The following is an 18,225-nucleotide window of genomic DNA, read 5'->3' on the forward strand; positions in this document are numbered from 1 at the left end:
GCGCAGGAACAATCGATTGGTTCGGCTTCCCTGCCACCTGGCAAATGTGACAACACCTGCAGTGCTGTTTCACTTCCTTTTTCAACCCTGGCCAAAAAAAATTCCGTAAGGTACGGTCATACGTCTTATTGACCCCCAAATGTCCACCTAGAGGACCATCATGAGCCAAACAGAGTATCTCGTCGCTATACCGACGAGGTATCACAATCTGATCAACCACGCTCCAATCATCATGCCCAGATATATCCAAGGGAGACCACTTACGCATCAGTAAGCCATCCCTTAGAAAATGCCCCTTTGCGGTGGAATCCATATACCCCTCAGGCACCGCGCAGTCGAACAGATCAGATAAACCTGGATCACTCTTTTGCTCCTCAACCAGCCGGTCACGTGACAGCAACACCGGCACATTTCCAGACACTACCCCATCTTGAGATGTAGAAACACCCTTCACAACACAGGATCTATCATCCTGATCCCCAAAAATGCTCTCACTCAGGTCCACCACATCCTCAAACTTCGCCTGGCTCTTAGCCATAGCCCTCGTGACAGCACAAGCTGCGAAGACCCTCGGATGCTGCATAGCCAATCTATCAGGACTCTGCACCATCGGAACAGCCGTCACCTCAGGAGTAACTAAAACTCTACCTCCTGCCAAGTCATTCCCCAAAATCACAGAAACTCCCCCAACGGGAAAACACGGCCGTAACCCAACAGTTACCCGGCCTGAAACCAACTCGGACTCGAGAATCACGGTATGCAAAGGCACTACCATGTCATCCATCCCGAATCCTACCACTGGGACACTTGACCCAACCGATCATTCCCCAGAAAACGGCAGTACACTATCCAATATAAAGGACTGAGTAGCACCAGTATCACGCAAGATGGATACTGGAACTCTATCACCCCCCATCCTCCAGAGAAACAAAACCATTCATGATGAACGCAGAATAATTCCTACACTCAACAGACTCAGGCACCTCAGGTACCACAGGTGCCTTCTGTGTACCCACCAAAGCCACAGGCTTCGCATTTTTCTGCTTCAGAACGGGACACGCCTTTAACATGTGCCCTCTCCCTCTACAATAGTAGCACACAGGACCTTCATTAGTCCTCACATTTCCGTCAACCTTATCAGCTCGGACCTCCCCCTGTATCAATGTGCTGCCACTTGCAGGCACAGAAACACCTTTGACACTGCCACCGGCGACACCACCACGATCAACCGGCCGTGCACCAAAACTATAGGATCGCCCAACAAAATCAGTTTTATGAGTCAATACATACTCATCTACCAACACCGCGGCCTTAGACACCTCATTCACCTTCTGCTCATTAAGGTAAGTAGCAACCCTCTCAGGGAGACAGTTCTTAAAGTCTTCCATAATCATCAAGGCCCACAGTTGCCCAATATCCTTCACTCCTTGAGAAGCGCACCACCTGTCAAAAAGTGCCTCCTTCTCCCTAGCAAACTCCACATAAGTCTGACTATCAAACTTCCTAAAGCGCCGGAATTTCTGCCGGTACGCCTCTGGAACTAATTCATAAGCCCTTAATACTGTAGACTTCACACACTCATAGTCCAGACTGCTTTCAACAGACAAAGACGAGTACACCTCCCGTTCTTTACCCACAAGGACACACTGCAATAGCAAGGTCCACACGTCCCTAGGCCACTTCAAGGACAAAGCCACTCGTTCAAACACTGTGAAAAACTTGTCCACATCCTTCTCACTAAACGGAGGAACCAGGCGGATGTTCTTGCTCATATCAAACTCCCGTTCCCTAGAAGAAACCCGGGAGGCGTCCAACTCCATCTCCCGCAGCCTAATCTCTGCCCTCTTGGTCTCCTCCTCTGCTCTTTTGGTCTCCTCCTCTCTTATTGCCAGCTCTAACTCCTTCAACCTAATGACTGCCTCCATGTCCTGACCAGGCTGAACAGAAGGTGGGGGACTGTTTGCACAGCCAGGCAAAACCCCACCCTCCACCAACGCAGCCCACAACCCCGATTTAATGGACCGTTTCTTTGAATGCTTGTTAATAGGCACGTCATATTTCTCTGCCAGAAAAATCAAATGCTCCTTCGTACATCTATCAAACAACTCCCGACTAGGAGCCTCAATAAAGTCCTTCCCTTTAAACTCCTTATCAAATGTAGCACCAAACCACCAGCTAAACTCTGGGCACAAATGCTACCACAAACAGGGAAGAAAAAATTCCCTCACAACACACAGACTTCCTCAGTCACCAGAAGCCTACCAAAACCCCCCCCCAAAAAACGTCTAGGGTCCTCACAGCTTAGGACGAGCCCCCATTTTGTTACGACTCCCGAACGCAGGTACTTCAGAGCCACGTAACATAGTCATGAACCAGGTTCAAGTTCAAAAATAGTTTTAATTATTCAATGGAACACAAAACCCAAACCTGATTCAAACACCCAGTCAGGGATAGGGATGGACTAACAAACAATTAACCAGTGCTCCAGCCAGCCACGTAATGGGCCGTCGAACCGGAGACTCTAAAACCTGCCTAAAGAGATATAACCCTGAAACATAATACACGAAAACACTAAGGTCAGCCCTTATCCGTCCCAATTCAATATTTGTTAACAAGTAATGGTGAAAGTACACAAAGTTCTATGCCGTGTGGCCAGGCCTTCCTCAGCTCACACCAGCAGGCTGCTCATCAGTCAGGGGTCTACGAAGAAGAGAGAGAATCCTGGGAGTGTCTGGTATTTAAGCTTCAGATGAGTCACCCGTCACCTGACGCAGCTTGGCCAATCGGGTACAGGAGCCTTTTAACCCCTTGATTCCAGACTCACAGCCACGAGGCCTGTACTCGGGAGAGAAACAGAGAAAGGTAAGTACATAGCATTCACCAGGGGGGGGAGCCTAACAGTCAGTCTCGCCGGTCAAGTCTCATCGCCTGGTTTGGAGCCACTGACCTGTCCACCTGTCGGACTGGAAGCGTCGTCTGCCCCGACAGCTCCCAAAAGGTTGCACCCATTTTCATAAGGTACAGCCACCGGGGTCTCCTGCACTCCATGCTTATCCTCATTCTCACAGTCACCCTCCTTCGCTCTTCCTGTAGCCTTGGCGTGACAACCTCACAGTAGGTCCTGTCCAGGAAACTCTCGTTTTCCCGGATGTTCCTGAGGTCATCAAGTTGCTTCTCCAGTGCCCCAACATTGTCCTTCAGAAGCTGAACCTGGACACTCTTACCACAGTTGTAGCAGCCAGAGGCACCATCAGTGTCCCTGACCTCCCACATCCTGCAAGCATCACACTGAATCATCTTACCCACCACGTGTTCACCGCATCCCGTTCTCTCCAACTTTTGACGTAGTCTCCTCTCCTCAGAGTCCTCGCCGAAGACTCTCAAGCCAAAGACTCGCACTTTTCTCTCAAGGCACTTCCCTCACAAGGCCGCTCCCGCACTATTAACAGATAATGTATATTAGCTCCCACAATTATCTGTAATTCTTGATTTTTCAGTTGTGCAACTATTCTGAACCATAGCTCTATCTACTGTGCCCAGATCTGCTTATGATCAAGTCAGCAGCTGCTTCACACAATGCCTATTGTACTTCCAACCACCAAAACAGACTTGTTAGCTGAGACCCTGTGATACGCCCTACTTCACTGGAACTCTACCCATCAGAAATGAAACAACAGCTCACCATTGATGTAAAACAAATCATGGAACCATCATAACTCTGCAAACTGACCTTCACAGAAATATCATTAATAGTATCATTGAAGGAAGCCACGTGGATTATTGGTCTGAAAAACAATTATTTTATTCAGTTGTACACATCATTAAACTGTTATGATTGATATGCCTCTTCCCTCCGAATCCAAGGACATTGTGAGCTGGGATTGTCACATATCAGTAATAAACCCAGTTGAGATTTTATTCTTAAATCATGCTTGCAGCATTTAAAAATAACATTCAAAAATAGATGTAGTTGAAGATAATCATAATCGTAATCATACTTTATTAGCCAAGTATGTTTTGCAACATATGAGGAATTTGATTTGCCATATAGTCATACCAATGATGGGACGATGTTGGCCCCCGTAGCCGGTGGTCAGGCCCTCCACATTGGGGCGATCAACATAAAACAAGCCAGAGAACATTATCTGAACCAGATACCTGCCCCCCACATAAAACAAACCATAGAACATTAACACAAACTTTTAAAACACACAAAAAATAACAAAAAAGACAGACCGTTGGCGAGGCTGCCATCGCTGACGGCGCCACCCGATGGAATATTTTCAGATTATTCTGATTTTGCTGATAGACTGATATTGATGCATTCTGAAATATTGGATAAATATTATGTGATCAGTATGCACATCAGGTTGATCGCATCACAGCTTCTGGAGAAAAATACATTAAGGAGATTTTCTTTGCTGAGGTCTCATATACTGCATATTCTGTACAATATGGAAAGAATGAGGCAATTTTCATTCCCTGCCTCCCTACCTGCCTTTGCTTTCCATTATTCACTCATCCTGTTATATTTTCTTCTCCTTTCTCTCCACGCCGTACTTCCATGTGGCTTCCTTTCCCTCCTCCCTACATTCCTTTCTGCCTCCTGCATTCTTAATTTCCTTCTTCACTTCTTTGACCACATTTTCCTTTATTTAATTTGTATGGTTCGCATAATAGCTGATTTTTCAAATAAAAAGAATATCAGTGCAATAATAATCATTGGTAGGTTGACATTCCAATTATACTGCAGTATAATGATCAGAATAATAACTATTTCCAAGCTTCAAGGCAGCAAGGTACCTCACGTAAGGTTGCAGTAAATTGGGATACTGCAAACACAATGCTAATATTTTTCTGTTCAATCATTTTAGGCATGTAGACTCAGCATCCTGCAAAATCTTACAATAGATTGTATCCTCATAACAAATCTTCTAAAAGATTGTTTGAAACATTCTAATGAATGCCATTAAATTGCTCTGATCTCTCTTCCCATGCAGAGCAGCATCAGAGTTCCCCTGGTTCTCATCTTTCACCCCATCAGCCACTACATCCAACACATCATCCTCCATTATTTTTTCAGCTCCTGCACAATTCCACCACCAGTCATTTCTTCCCCTCTCCCCTCCTTTAAGCTATCAGTTATCTTCAGGACTCCTTGGTCTCAATCGTTCCACTTCATCCAACCCTCATTGACACCTGACACTTTCCCTGCAACTGCAGAAGATGTAGCATATGTCGCTTCAGCTTCTCCCTCACCACCATTCAGGGAGCTAAACAGCCCTAGATCATACAAAGGTTCATCGCTTCAAACCTGATCCACCGTATTCGATGCTTGTGATGTGGCCTCCTCAACATGAGTGAAACCAAGCATGGACTAGGCAATCACTTTGCAGATAACTTGTGCTCTTTTCATAATAGCTGTCTCGAGTTTATGGGTGTTTGTCTGTAACTTACTTGCCTGTAACTTACTATTGATTGTGTGTCTATCAACTGTCTGTTGATTATTTTGCTAATTATTTGCACTAAGGAGAATTTATAGTTGAGATGAAGCCCAACATTACTGTAAGGAGAGAACATGTAAATGTCAAACCAATGTCCTTGACGTTGTGAGAGAACAACACGAACAACTGCGCCACCTAAATGATGCACTTTGCATTTATGAGTGAATACACAATTAAATTATTTTTTTGTTGCACACATTTTACAACCATAAGCAAGGTTGAATTTCTTCCCCCAGTATTTGACAAACAGAAAACCAAATGTAAGATACTTCAATAGTCTTACTTGAGTAAATGGGTTTAGAGGCATATTTTGTGAATTCAAACATTAGTAGTCATATTCCCAGACTTGCTAAAATTATTATTTTTAATCATATATTGTCAAAAAATTAAAGATAGTGACATGTTTCTCTATTTATTTGTTTGCTTGTTCTCCCAATGTTACAAAATACCAATCTATTAAGTATATACTCTGTAATTAAACAAACCTGCATAATGTCCAGTTTTCTATTAAATCAATTTGCGAGTTATGCAAATATTAAAATTTTACTCCTAATGGCTGTACATATGCAGCCAATAAACAATGGTCTTCTTATAACTCATTTAACCTTCTTTAATTAAAAATAAAATGACTTGTTTGCTATTTACCTTCAATAACGATACCTATAAACATGCTCACAATTAGCATACAAGAGAATCAAGGGGCAGAATTTTAATGTGAGCTTGGAAGTGGGTTGAAACCAGTCACATTTTCAGTGCATTGGGAAGCCAGCCCTGTCAATTTTATTGTAAGAATTGTATTGTAGAATGAAAGTAACTCCCTCAGAAGAGATATGTTGTAAATTTTAGCATGTTAGCCATGCAACTACATAGTTGTAATCAAAATATTATCTGCTGGAGGAACTCAATGAATTGTGCAGCATATGTTGGGGTAAAGGAATTGTTGACATTTAATCTTGAAACCTTGCACTAGGATTGAGAGTGGAAAATGAAGATAATTGTTAGAAAGAGAAGGGGAGGGATGGGACAGGGGTCGGTAATTGTTAAAAAAGTAGGTTGGGGAGGAGGTGTGGGGGGAGGAGGTGATGTTGTAGAATGACAGGCAGATGAAAGAAAAAGATAAAGGTCAGGCAGCATTCCAGAACATGGATCGATGATGTTTCAGTTTGGAACCCTTCTTCAGACTGGAGGGAGGAGGAAAGAAAGCTAGGAGAGAGGAGGAGCAGAGCAGGAGAGCTGTAGGAATCACAGAGGGGGAACAGTGAGAGAAGGTCTCACATAACTTTTTTTGGAGAGAGGAGAAAAATAATAGCCATACCGTGAAGTGATTTTGCAGTGGAGCAGTCAAAATGACAATCAGTCTGAAGAAGGATCCCAACGCGAGATGTCACATATATGCAAGTGATTATTTATTCCAGGCTAAATAAGTTTGAGTGACAAAACACTTTAGGAAGAGTTTACTTGAAGAGCGATGGATGTATCTACAAAGTTATTTAGTCTGACATGTGAAGGGCCAATAAAGGCAAGAAAAGGTTGAATGAGGAGTGATAAAGGATATAAGTGAATTTTCTCCAGAGACTTCACTTTGTGTCTATCTTCACTTTAAAAAGGATATTGTGTGATCTAATTTCTTGGTAATGAATTATAACTCTCGAGATAAAAATGCTTTTAGAGGTCAGTTATATTTTATTCAGAGCTGATAGCAATAAGCAAGTTTTGTATGCTATATGACTTTGATATTTTATTCTATATCTCAGCATTGGGTTTATTGAATTTTTTTTGTGTTTCATACTATTTTTTCTTCTGGGAGGAAAGGAGAAGACCTACAAATTAGGGCATGTGTTCAGATGGGTAAAGTATATTCTTTGTGAGCGATTATGAGAGGTTTAAGAAAGAACTGCAGATGCTGGAAAAATTGAAGGCAGACAAAGATGCTGGAGAAACTCAGCGGGTGAGGCAGCATCTATGGAGCGAAGGAATAGGCAACGTTTCGGGTCGAGACGCTTCTTCAGACCTTCTTCTAGAGAGGTATAACATAGTATTAGGAAAAGGAAGGACGTTTAGAGAGATGGGAGGAAAAGCACAGGTGAAGAGGTATGCATGTATTTACAAGGTTATTTGGTCCAACATGTGATATGCTAGTAAAGGTAGAATGCAGAGAGATACAGGATAAGGGTGAATGTGGCATAATTTATGCCCTGTTAAAGTAATTAGAATGTTTCCAGCAGTGAATCAAGGAACTGGTGCAGATCTCACCGTAAACTAAAAGCCACATTTCCTTTGATACATTTACACCATTCCTCGTCCTGTTAACAGGGAAGAGTTTCTTCCTACATGCATATTCGGGAAGGTCTCAGCAAAACAAGGTAGAACCTTTGAGCTATACCTTTGAGCATCTGAACTCCAATCACTGCTATTAATTGCTAATTACTTCCATTATGCACTCAAATTGAAATTCTATAATTGAATAATATTTTTGGGCTTTCAGGCCCCTTTGATTGTGGAGCTTACATCAACTTGTACAGGATGCCATTATGTTTGTTCATGATAAATATCTGGGAAGCCAGAAATGATATGTGTGGATTTACCACAGGACACTATGACGTGTGTCACAATCTGTAATTCACCTACCTTCCTCAACCTCAAGCTTTGGGAAATTAAAATCCAACCTAATATTAGAATGTAATTAGTTACTCTTCAAATGATAAGTGCTTCTGTTCTTTGATTGGCTGTCTAAAATAAATAATATTACACTTTCTTTTGGCTTTCTACTAACTATCTTGTCAGGGTACAGTGGCTTTCCCACTGCAGCGACCAAATCCGCGAGTTAAGAAGAGTGTCTTCGACTTTCAAACTCGAGGGCACTCGCCTGGAAAACCTCGAGGTGGATCGACCGTCAGCGTTGAAACCGCGAGCTGGATCGACTGACCGCACACACACACACACACACACACAAACACATCGCAAAGGCGGGGGCCAGGGAAAGCAGGGGAGCGCTGTCTGAAATTCACACCCGCGATGAAGAGGAAGGTAAAAAACAGCTGGCACAGTTCAGTAAGTCCTTTATAGAGCGCGGAGAGGGGGGGGGGGGGGTGAGAAGAGGAGAGAGGGGGAGAGAAGGGGAGAGAAGGGGGGAGAAGGAGTGGAGACACTTTTAAGAAGTATAATAAAGTTTAGCGGGCATTTTACCTACCAGTCGGTTTTCCTTGGTCCTGGAAACTCCAATGAGCCAATCAAAATGCCCGGTCAGCGAAGGAGATTGTCTACGGCTGCCCTAGACTGCCTGTAACTAAATAGCGACCCCACTCCACTGCACTATGAGTTAAAAAGAACCATGCCGACTAAATTTTACTCGCTGAAAAATACTCCGCGACCAAACTGAGGCCGCGAGTATGCGGGAACTTCCCTCGACCATGAAGGAGAGTTCCAGTGACCTCATAGGACCTCCTAGGACCACGTGTCGACCATTCTGCGAGTTTGAGTCGAGGGCAAACTCGTCTAAACTCGCAGATTAGGTCGCCGCAGTGGGACAGCCCCTTAATGTTGTCCATTGCAAATGGCTCGAATATTGTGCATATCTGTTTTATATTGAGTAGTGGTTCAGGATTCATGGGCATTCGGATAATGTTGCAAAATTACCCTATTTAAACAAAATTAAAATAAATCATATCGCATGACATATTTGTAAAATTATTTAGTTTCACTTTCAAAAATTAGACATATTCTAAAGTGATATTAGAATTCAATAGAAAGAAGTTTATGTAAAGATACAATGCAATCATACTAATTTAGAAATTAATTTCATAACCTTGGAAAAACACTGCAGGTCAAAAATTGAATAAAGCCATGTTAACCAATTTTGCACTGATTATGGATGAATTAATGCTGATTATTAACAATCATTTGACATTTTGTGGGATTGTTATATTCCTTTTTGCTTTTTGACTGAAATTGTTTGTGCAAATCATATCATAATAGTTTATCATCCATATTTGTTAAATACTGTTAGGCACCATTATTAATAATGCAACCAACCTCTACCAAAGCTCAAGGCTCGAAATGAACATTAGTTAAAAAGCCAATCAGTGTCACATTGTATTCATGCCTACCCGCTTTCCAGAGAATTATAGATTTTTGGATATTAAGAGATCAAGGGGCATGTGGTTACTATAAGAAATTGACACCAATAGGCTAGACATCATCTAATTGAATGGCATAGTAGGTCCGAAGACCTGAATGGCTTTCACCTGTTTCTACATATGTTCATATGAACACCACTCATTCTACATACTCATTCTATGCACTGCTCACACTGACACTTGCTTCTATCTTCATTTCATTTGTTTGGCTTGTACTCACTAGAATTTAGGAGATTGAGGGGGGATCTTATAGAAACTTACAAAATTCTTAAGGGGTTGGACAGGCTAGATGCAGGAAGATTGTTCCTGATGTTGGGGAAGTCCAGGACAAGGGGTCACTGCTTAAGGATAGAGGGGAGATCCTTTAGGACCGAGGTGAGAAAAACATTTTTCACACAGAGAGTGGTGAATCTCTGGAACTCTCCGCCACAGAGGGTAGTTGAGGCCAGTTCATTGGCTATATTCAAGAGGGAGTTAGATGTGGCCCTTGTGGCTAGGGGGATCAGTGGATATGGAGAGAAGGCAGGTACGGGATACTGAGTTGGATGATCAGCCATGATCATATTGAATGGCGGTGCAGGCTCGAAGGGCCGAATGGCCTACTCCTGCATTAATTTTCTATGTTTCTATGTTTCTATGTTTCTATGTCTAGAGCAGGGGTGGGGAACCTTTTCATGTTGGAGTGCCGCATTAAGTTAGCTGTAATCTAATAAAGCTGCATCCAAAATATTTCAATTAGATATACTTTAAAATGTACATTATTTAGTAAAAATCTAACTACTATGTACTAACTTCAAGAAAATGAAAAAAAATTGTTAATTCTAAAGTTAACTAACCTTTTAATGACTTTGTTGTGACTGCTTTTTGTGGGAAATAATTTGAATATTTGGTTGCAATATGGAGGTACGCAGTTTCAGCTGGTCTTCTAGATGGGTATCCGTCATTTGTGACCTTAAGGGCGTCTTGATTTGGGTTAGGTAGGAGAACATAGATTTGCAGCAATAGGTGGTTGAAAAGCAAGAAAGCATTTTTCGTGCATGTTGCTGAAGACGTGAGTATTCTATTGCATTTTTCCACATTTCAATCGGATCTTTCTTGGGGTCAAATAAGGACTTTAAAATGTCATCTTCTGAGAGCTCAATCAATTCCATCTGTAGTTCTTTAGGAGCCTTGGAGACATCAACCAAGGGAGGTTGAAATGCTAATTTGAATGCTAAAAAATGCTAATTTTGTTGAATCTTCTTTTATTCTTTGGTATTTAAAATACTTTCATTTTTAGATAAAAATAAAAATAATATGAACAAAAACATATTAATAAAAATAAAAGGATTTGTTCTACAAAATTTGGATTCATTCAAAAGGCTGCACTTAATGGCCTAGAAGGCTGCATCCGGCCTTAAGGCCGCAGGCTCCCCACCCCTGGTCTAGAGATTACATTTCTCTGCATGAAAGATAATGGGGTGAAAAAGTTGTCTCCCAGGCACCACAAGATCTTAATTCTTAGCCTTTAGTTTAGTTTAGTTTAGTTTAGAGATACAGCACGGAAACAGACCCTTCAGCCCACCAAGTCCCCGCCGACCAACGATCTCCTCACATTAACACTATCCTATACACACTACGGACATTTGCACATACACCAAGCCAATTAACCTACAAACTTGTATGTCTTTGGAGTGTGGGAGTAAACCGAAGATCTCGATGAAAACCCACGCAGTCACGGGGAGAACGTACTAACTCTGTACAGACAGCACCCATAGTTGGGAAAGAACCCGGGTCTCCGGCGCTGCAAGTACTGTAAGGCAGCAACTCTACCACTGCGCCACCGTGCTGCCCTCTAGCCTTTAGTTTCTGCAATCACACATTTACTGATAAATGTCAGAGTTCAGTGCAGCATAAAAGAGGATGTTGGCAGTGGTGTTAAAATGTTGTTTTAAAATTAGAGTGAACAAATGTCCAGATCTTTTATAGACATGTAGTGATGTTTCAATGCTCCAAATAGTAGCCCAGGTGCAGTACAAAAATATGGAAAGGCATATTGTTCTCTGTGTAATTTGCTAAAAATCAATCAAGAGGCAGAAATTGTGTTAATTAGGTCTGCAACATTATAAGAAAAATGTTAAATAATCAAGGGAAAAATAAGAAAATGAAAATTGATCCTACTAGAATTATCTATACATAACTAAAACTCTGATCTTGTGCTCTACCGGTTTACACGGTTTTTCTATTTGTGCAAAACCAGTATGCGTTAGCGCCACAATTTTTCATCAGCTCACTCGCCATTCTCCTGTGCCACGAGTGCAACAAGTTCCGTTCGGATTGGTTGTATATTGTAAAAGTTAGCGAGGTTTAAAAATCGTAAAAACCGCGCTTGCGCAGATCGGTCTCTTCTGCCAGTCAGCGCCGGGCGGATTGGTCTCTTCTACTGTCACCCCCCGGGATGATCCACCCCTTCTTGCGTCTTTACTGGAGCTGAGGGACGCTACAGGTGGCCGGCGAAGAACTCCAACCGGACACAATTTTCGGAGGGACCGGAAGCAGCCCGGCATGGAGTTGGAGATTCGCCAAATGGAAAGCGGAGAATCCGATCCCGTCGGAGGAGAGCATCCAGTGCCTGCTGGGAGTCCCAAACACACTGCCATCGCAACGCCCCGCAGCTCAAGCCCCTTCCCCTCTGGTCCCGCTCGCTGGCTCCTGCCCCCACCCCCCAAGATACCCCCTCTCCCCCATGGCTCTTACCCCGTCTTTTCTCCAAGCTCTCCATCCCCCCCGTCCCCCCCCGTCCCCCCCTCCCCACCCACATGCCAGCGCGGCAGGAGCTGCTGGTGCTTCTGGACCGAGCCGAGGATCCGAGGCCTGGCTTTAAGCCCTGGCTTATGCTCCTCCGGGGCACGCGAGAAGAGAGATGAGCGGAAAAACCTAGAGATCCTGGAGAGGTGAGGAGGGAGTGTGGGGGAGGAAACGGGATAGAGGGTGAGGAGAGGAGTAGGGAAGGGAGAGGAGTTATGGAGGGAGGGAGGGAGTGTGAGGGTAGGGAATAGGAGAGGTGAGGGAGGGATCGGGGGAGGTTAGTACGAGAGGGAAAAGAAGAGGGAGGAGGTGAAGAAGGAGAGTGAGGGAGAAGGTGGAATAGAGGGAGAGGAGGGGGGGAGTGGGGAGATAGGGAAAGTCAAAGTCCAATTTATTCGTCACATGCACCAACCAAGGCACAGTGAAATGAATTTGCCATGCAGCGATACAGTTGAAAAAAAGACATAATACACAATTTTAAAAAATGGGGAATAGAGGGAGAGGAGGGCTGTGGGGGAGGTGAGGAGGGATAGTGGGGGGGATAAGGGGAGGTGAGTGGGGGATAGGGGTGGGGGTAGGGAGGGGGAGAGGAGTTGTGGGGAGTGGAGGGCTGGAGGGAGGGAGGGAGGCGGGCGGGAGGAGGGAGGGAGGGAGGGGGAGGGAGGGGGGGAGGAGCAGTGCTTGAGGGAGGGGGTCAGGGGTGATTGGCTGGGGTAGGCTTGTAACCTGGGGTGCCGAGAGCTGCTGGGCTTATGGGTGGGGGTGGGGGAGGAAGAGAGGGAAAGCGATCGTGGGTGCGGGAGGGGGGAGAGTGCTAGGATGAGGGGAAATGAGCTGCGCCTGTGCAGTTGGGGGCTATGGATGAGTGGTGGAATATTGCGTTGGGAGACCAAGCCTCCTGTGTGACAGGTATCCAATGGGTCCCACTGTCTAGTATTTCTTATTTGTCTAAGAGACTTTGGTACTATAACTATTTTCCATAACTGCCAAGAATGCTACAGCTTTTGACTGTAATGCAGGAGGATCGAATAGTTATTGCCCCAGTGGGAATGCTTAAAGGTACATTAATTGGCAGCTTAATTTACTGCTTTCATTCAAAATGTCACTTGTTTTGTTGGAAATGAAATAATTGGAAGGAAAGAAAGACTAGATTAACGTACTGTAGCCACTAATGTTGACACATTGAGAGCCCACCAGTGGATTGTGGCAATTCCTGAGTTCAGGGGCTATGGGTGTATAGAGGAGGAATGTTCACTTAGTAGCAAACAGTAAACACATACGCTCAACCAAATTGAGCAGAAGTTTAATTTTTACCTTAAATAATCCCAAATCATCTACACATGTAATCACTCCTCTGAGCCTTTTTCACAGTTAACCTTAATAATCTACAACCTAGTTACAAGTATAGCTGTGCACATATTCTTACTCACTTTAAACTACATTTGCCTTTTTTTGGTTATTTGTTCAGTAAAATAATTAGCTCCTCATTCATATCTTCAAGTCCATGTTATTTTAGATCACACTTACCTCTACAACCCTTTGCAGATTAACCTCCCTTCCCAAATCCACAGATTATATTTGCTTCTGTGTATGTGCACATATTTCTTTACTCATGTTTGGGGATGGACATTTCAAGTGCTCAGACTTTACCCTTTAGAAATGCCTTACTCTGTCTTCTATCTTATTATTTTAAAGATTTTTCTAATTCCACCCCCCACCCTTTCAATCTTCAGATAATTCTCCCACTTTCTCTGTCCCGTTATTTAGTATATTAATATATGGTGAAGAACCAAGGGATATTTGTAATTTAAAGATGCCAGTAGCACATTTAAACATATCTTTGGAGATGTCAACCAAAAGGTAGGAAAATTGGATTAGAAATTCTCATTGCCTAAACACATATTAAAATAATGCCATGCTGGAGGACTGTACTAGTTTTCTGTGGGCTCTCTGACTATATTTCACTATGCACCAAGCTAAAGGTAAAGTTTGCTTACTTGTGTAGATGGCAAAGACCTAACTTTGGGAACATTTGGGGGGCAGATTAAGGGCTGTGTAAAGGGTTGCAGTGGTAGTAGTGATGGTTGGGAAAGGTGAAAAGGATCCTGGAGAGGGGAAACAATCAGGCCCACTGTGGACGGTGGACCTGGGCCGTGGACTAGAACCCACCCGCCCCAGACCAGGGCCTCGCCGGGTTGGTCCAACTCGCCCGTTGCGGCTTGACGAAGGGAACTCACCTGGAGGGCTGGTAAGTAGACCGGCTGTGGGAGGGAATGCGCGGCCTCGATGAGGAATGGGCCGCTGGAGGGCCTGCAACAGCCTGCGGCTAGGCTGGACCAGGCACCACTCCAATAAGCCGAGCACGTGGACTGCACGTGGCCTACAGTGGTGGAGCAGCGGCAGAGGACATCACGGACGCTGCAATGCTGCCAGGACAACAGACCTTCATGATCAGATCAAGATCCCGGCACTTACAACAACTGGGACTTAAAAATGGCGCCAAACTGGCGACTCTGTATACTGTCGCCAGTTTGTATACTGTATACTATACACTTGTACTGCATCTGAGATGCTTATCTAATATGTATCTAAGTGCTCATATTTAGTGATACTTGAACTGAACTGTATACAAAAATGATTTTCACTGTACCTCGGTACATGTGATAAATAAAGTACCATACCATACCATACCAGGCTAGGAAGTGAGGATGATGAATGATGCCAAATACCTTTTTCACCACTCTCTCTACTTTGGACTCTCTCTTTTATAATATTCCCGAGGGCCTTATCATTTACTATGTACAGTTTGCCCTGTTTTTTTCATACCAAAATGCAACACCTCGCATTTTTCCAAATTAAAATCCATCTGCCTGACACTTTAAATTTTAGTCAAACATGCATCATTTATGAATGCAGGGAAAGTAAGGAGGAATAGCAATTATTCCAAGCACTGAAAACAAAAAATTATATTCCACTGACAGAAGTAGCATTCATCTACTTCCTTTTATCCTTGAATCGAGCACTATATGTTACTATTTAATAAAATTACTGCCAGTACTTTTAACCAGTAGACCTTGGAATGATTTATGAAGGCAAAATCTAATTTCATTGAAGTAAATGATATTAATCAACCATGAGATATTGCATGTCAAACAAATAACATTTTGTTTGTTTGTTCAGCGATGCCATATGGTACCTTTTAATTACAATGGGAAACAATCATTTACCTCTGCTGAACATTGCCATGTGCAGTCATACTAACTGCTTTGTTAAGCAAATGAAGATCAAAAAATGGGAAATTCATTTATGTATAGATGATGTGAAGAAAAAACAATGACATTGTAACAATGTTCAATCTGGTCATTTATTTTTGTACAAATCAGACTGACTTAATTTCTCAATGATATATAAACAAAATAAGTTGTGTTTGTAAATAAAAATAAAAATAACTGTGTGCTAATACACTGCAAATTGTACAGTGCACAATTTGGCCCACCATATTCATACCATAACTACACCAGTTAAATGTACCCAAATTTGGTATGTAGCCTCCTATGCCTTGGTAATTTAAGTGCATGTCTATATGTTTCTTAAATGTTATGATATTATCTGTCTTCACCACCTCCTCAGTTAGTGGATTCTAAATTCCAGCCACAGTCTGTGTGAAAATAATTCTCCCTCAGATGCAGACCTGCTACCTTTCACCTTATACCTATTATCTCCCATATCTGTGTAAGGAGGAACCGTAGATGCTTTTAAACTGAAGGCAGGCCAGGCAGCATCTCTGGAGAAAAGGATTAGGCAATGTTTTGGGTTGAGACCCTTCTTCAGATATCCCATATCTAACTTCCTCATAATTTTTGTACCTCCATAAACCTGACATAAAAACAGAAAATGCTGTTCATACAGCATTATGTCAGACAGCACCTGTAGAAATAGAAATAATGCTTTAAGTCAAAGCTCACAAAGCAAAACAATACATAAAGTTTGCACAAAACAATATATACCATCCTCAAGTTGGGTCATCAGCACCTTATATAATTGCACTAAAATCTTACACTTCAATTTCTGTCACAAATAAACTAATGTATATACCATACACATCATTAATTGCTCCCCATATCTTCATACTAACTTTCCATGATTTACCAAAAAGGACACTCAAGTCCTTCTGAGTATTAATATTACCCTATCCTTTAAAAAAAAGATTCTGCTTTTCCACTCTCCCCATTGCAACATATCTGCACATTGCATGGTCTTGGCTTTTCACTTAATTTGGTCTGAAACATTAATTCTCCCTTTTCAGAGATGCTGCCTAACATGCTGTGTGTCTCCAGGGTGGAATCTATTCATGTATTTCCTGTTTCTTTGAAGGTGAATAATTGTTTATTCAATTACTCTAATTAGTCTGAAGAATGGTCTCAACCCAAAATGTCACCTGTCCATGTCTTCCAGAGATGTTGCCTGACCTGCTGAGTTACCAGCACTTTATAGCCTTGTGTATTAACCAGCATCTGCATTTTGTTTTTTTCTTTCTAATAATAGTTTATTGTTATAGAGTCACTCTCATAAACTCGAATGGACACTTGCAAATTTGTTTTACAAACAATTTTTGGTTAGCGTGCTTCTTTTATTATGAATCTAAAATACAAACAACCAGTAAAACATTTTTTGCATGTGTGAAATGGGGCTCCAAACATAGAGTGCATGAACCACTGTAAATATGGCCAGGCAGATCTTTGGTTTCACACATGATATCAGTGACTGACCATGTTAAAATAGTGTTGCAACCAGAGTTAAAAAGAAGCTGAGTACATTGTATGGACACCATTGTCAATATCAAGGCTATTTGATTATAATGGATGGGGTAAAAATATACAATTGTTGGGTGCCACTTAGGTGCTACCAGTTCTTGGCATGAGCATAGAGTCCATCACTTCTGGACTGACTCTATGTTTCAGGAAGGTCTGCCAAGCTTTACCAATCCATGATACCATTACTTTTCACACTCTTCCTGTATCTCTGCTACTGTTTTTGTCTATTGTCAAACAACTTGTATCAATGATACATTAAATCAGTTGGACAAATAAAAAATGCATCACCACTTACCTTTTACCAACCCCAGCAATTGCCTTTTGCTTAACCGAACCATTTACATTTGTGTTGTTCCTGAGATGACGTTCGAACACATTTCACCTCCTTGTTAAATACATATATATCTACCTGTTACATTATTTGCCTTCAACCTGTTATTCTAATCAGTTGTAACAATAAATATAACTAAAGATAGACACAGAAAGCTGGAGTAACTCAGCGGGACAGGCAGCATTTCTGGAGAGAAGGAATGGGTGACATTTCTGGTCAAGACTGGGTCTCGAACTGAAATGTCACCCATTCCTTTACTCCGGAGATGCTGCCTGTTCCGCTGAGTTACTCCAGCTTTTTGTGTCTATCTTCGGTTTAAACCAGCATCTGCAGTTCCTTCCTACATATTAAATATAACTATGTTCCTTAGAACAAAATAAAAGCATGGACTTTCTTAAAAAGCATCAAAAATGGACATTGTCTTTTCAGTTACATCGATATTTTGTTTTTAAAATTCATATAAAACACTGAGGATTGACCACATGGGGGCACTACATACAGATGGATAAAAGTAAGAGATAAAATCTGAAGATGCTGGAAATACTCAGCAGTCATTTCATGAAAGGATAAGTTGGAAGATAAAAATCACATGGCTGTAAATTATCCATCATTCAGTTTACAAGTTTCTGTCAAATGTAATGAAATCAGTTTAC

Source organism: Amblyraja radiata, chromosome 5, assembly GCF_010909765.2.
Source record: "Amblyraja radiata isolate CabotCenter1 chromosome 5, sAmbRad1.1.pri, whole genome shotgun sequence".
In the NCBI taxonomy this organism is placed as follows: Eukaryota; Metazoa; Chordata; class Chondrichthyes; order Rajiformes; family Rajidae; genus Amblyraja; species Amblyraja radiata.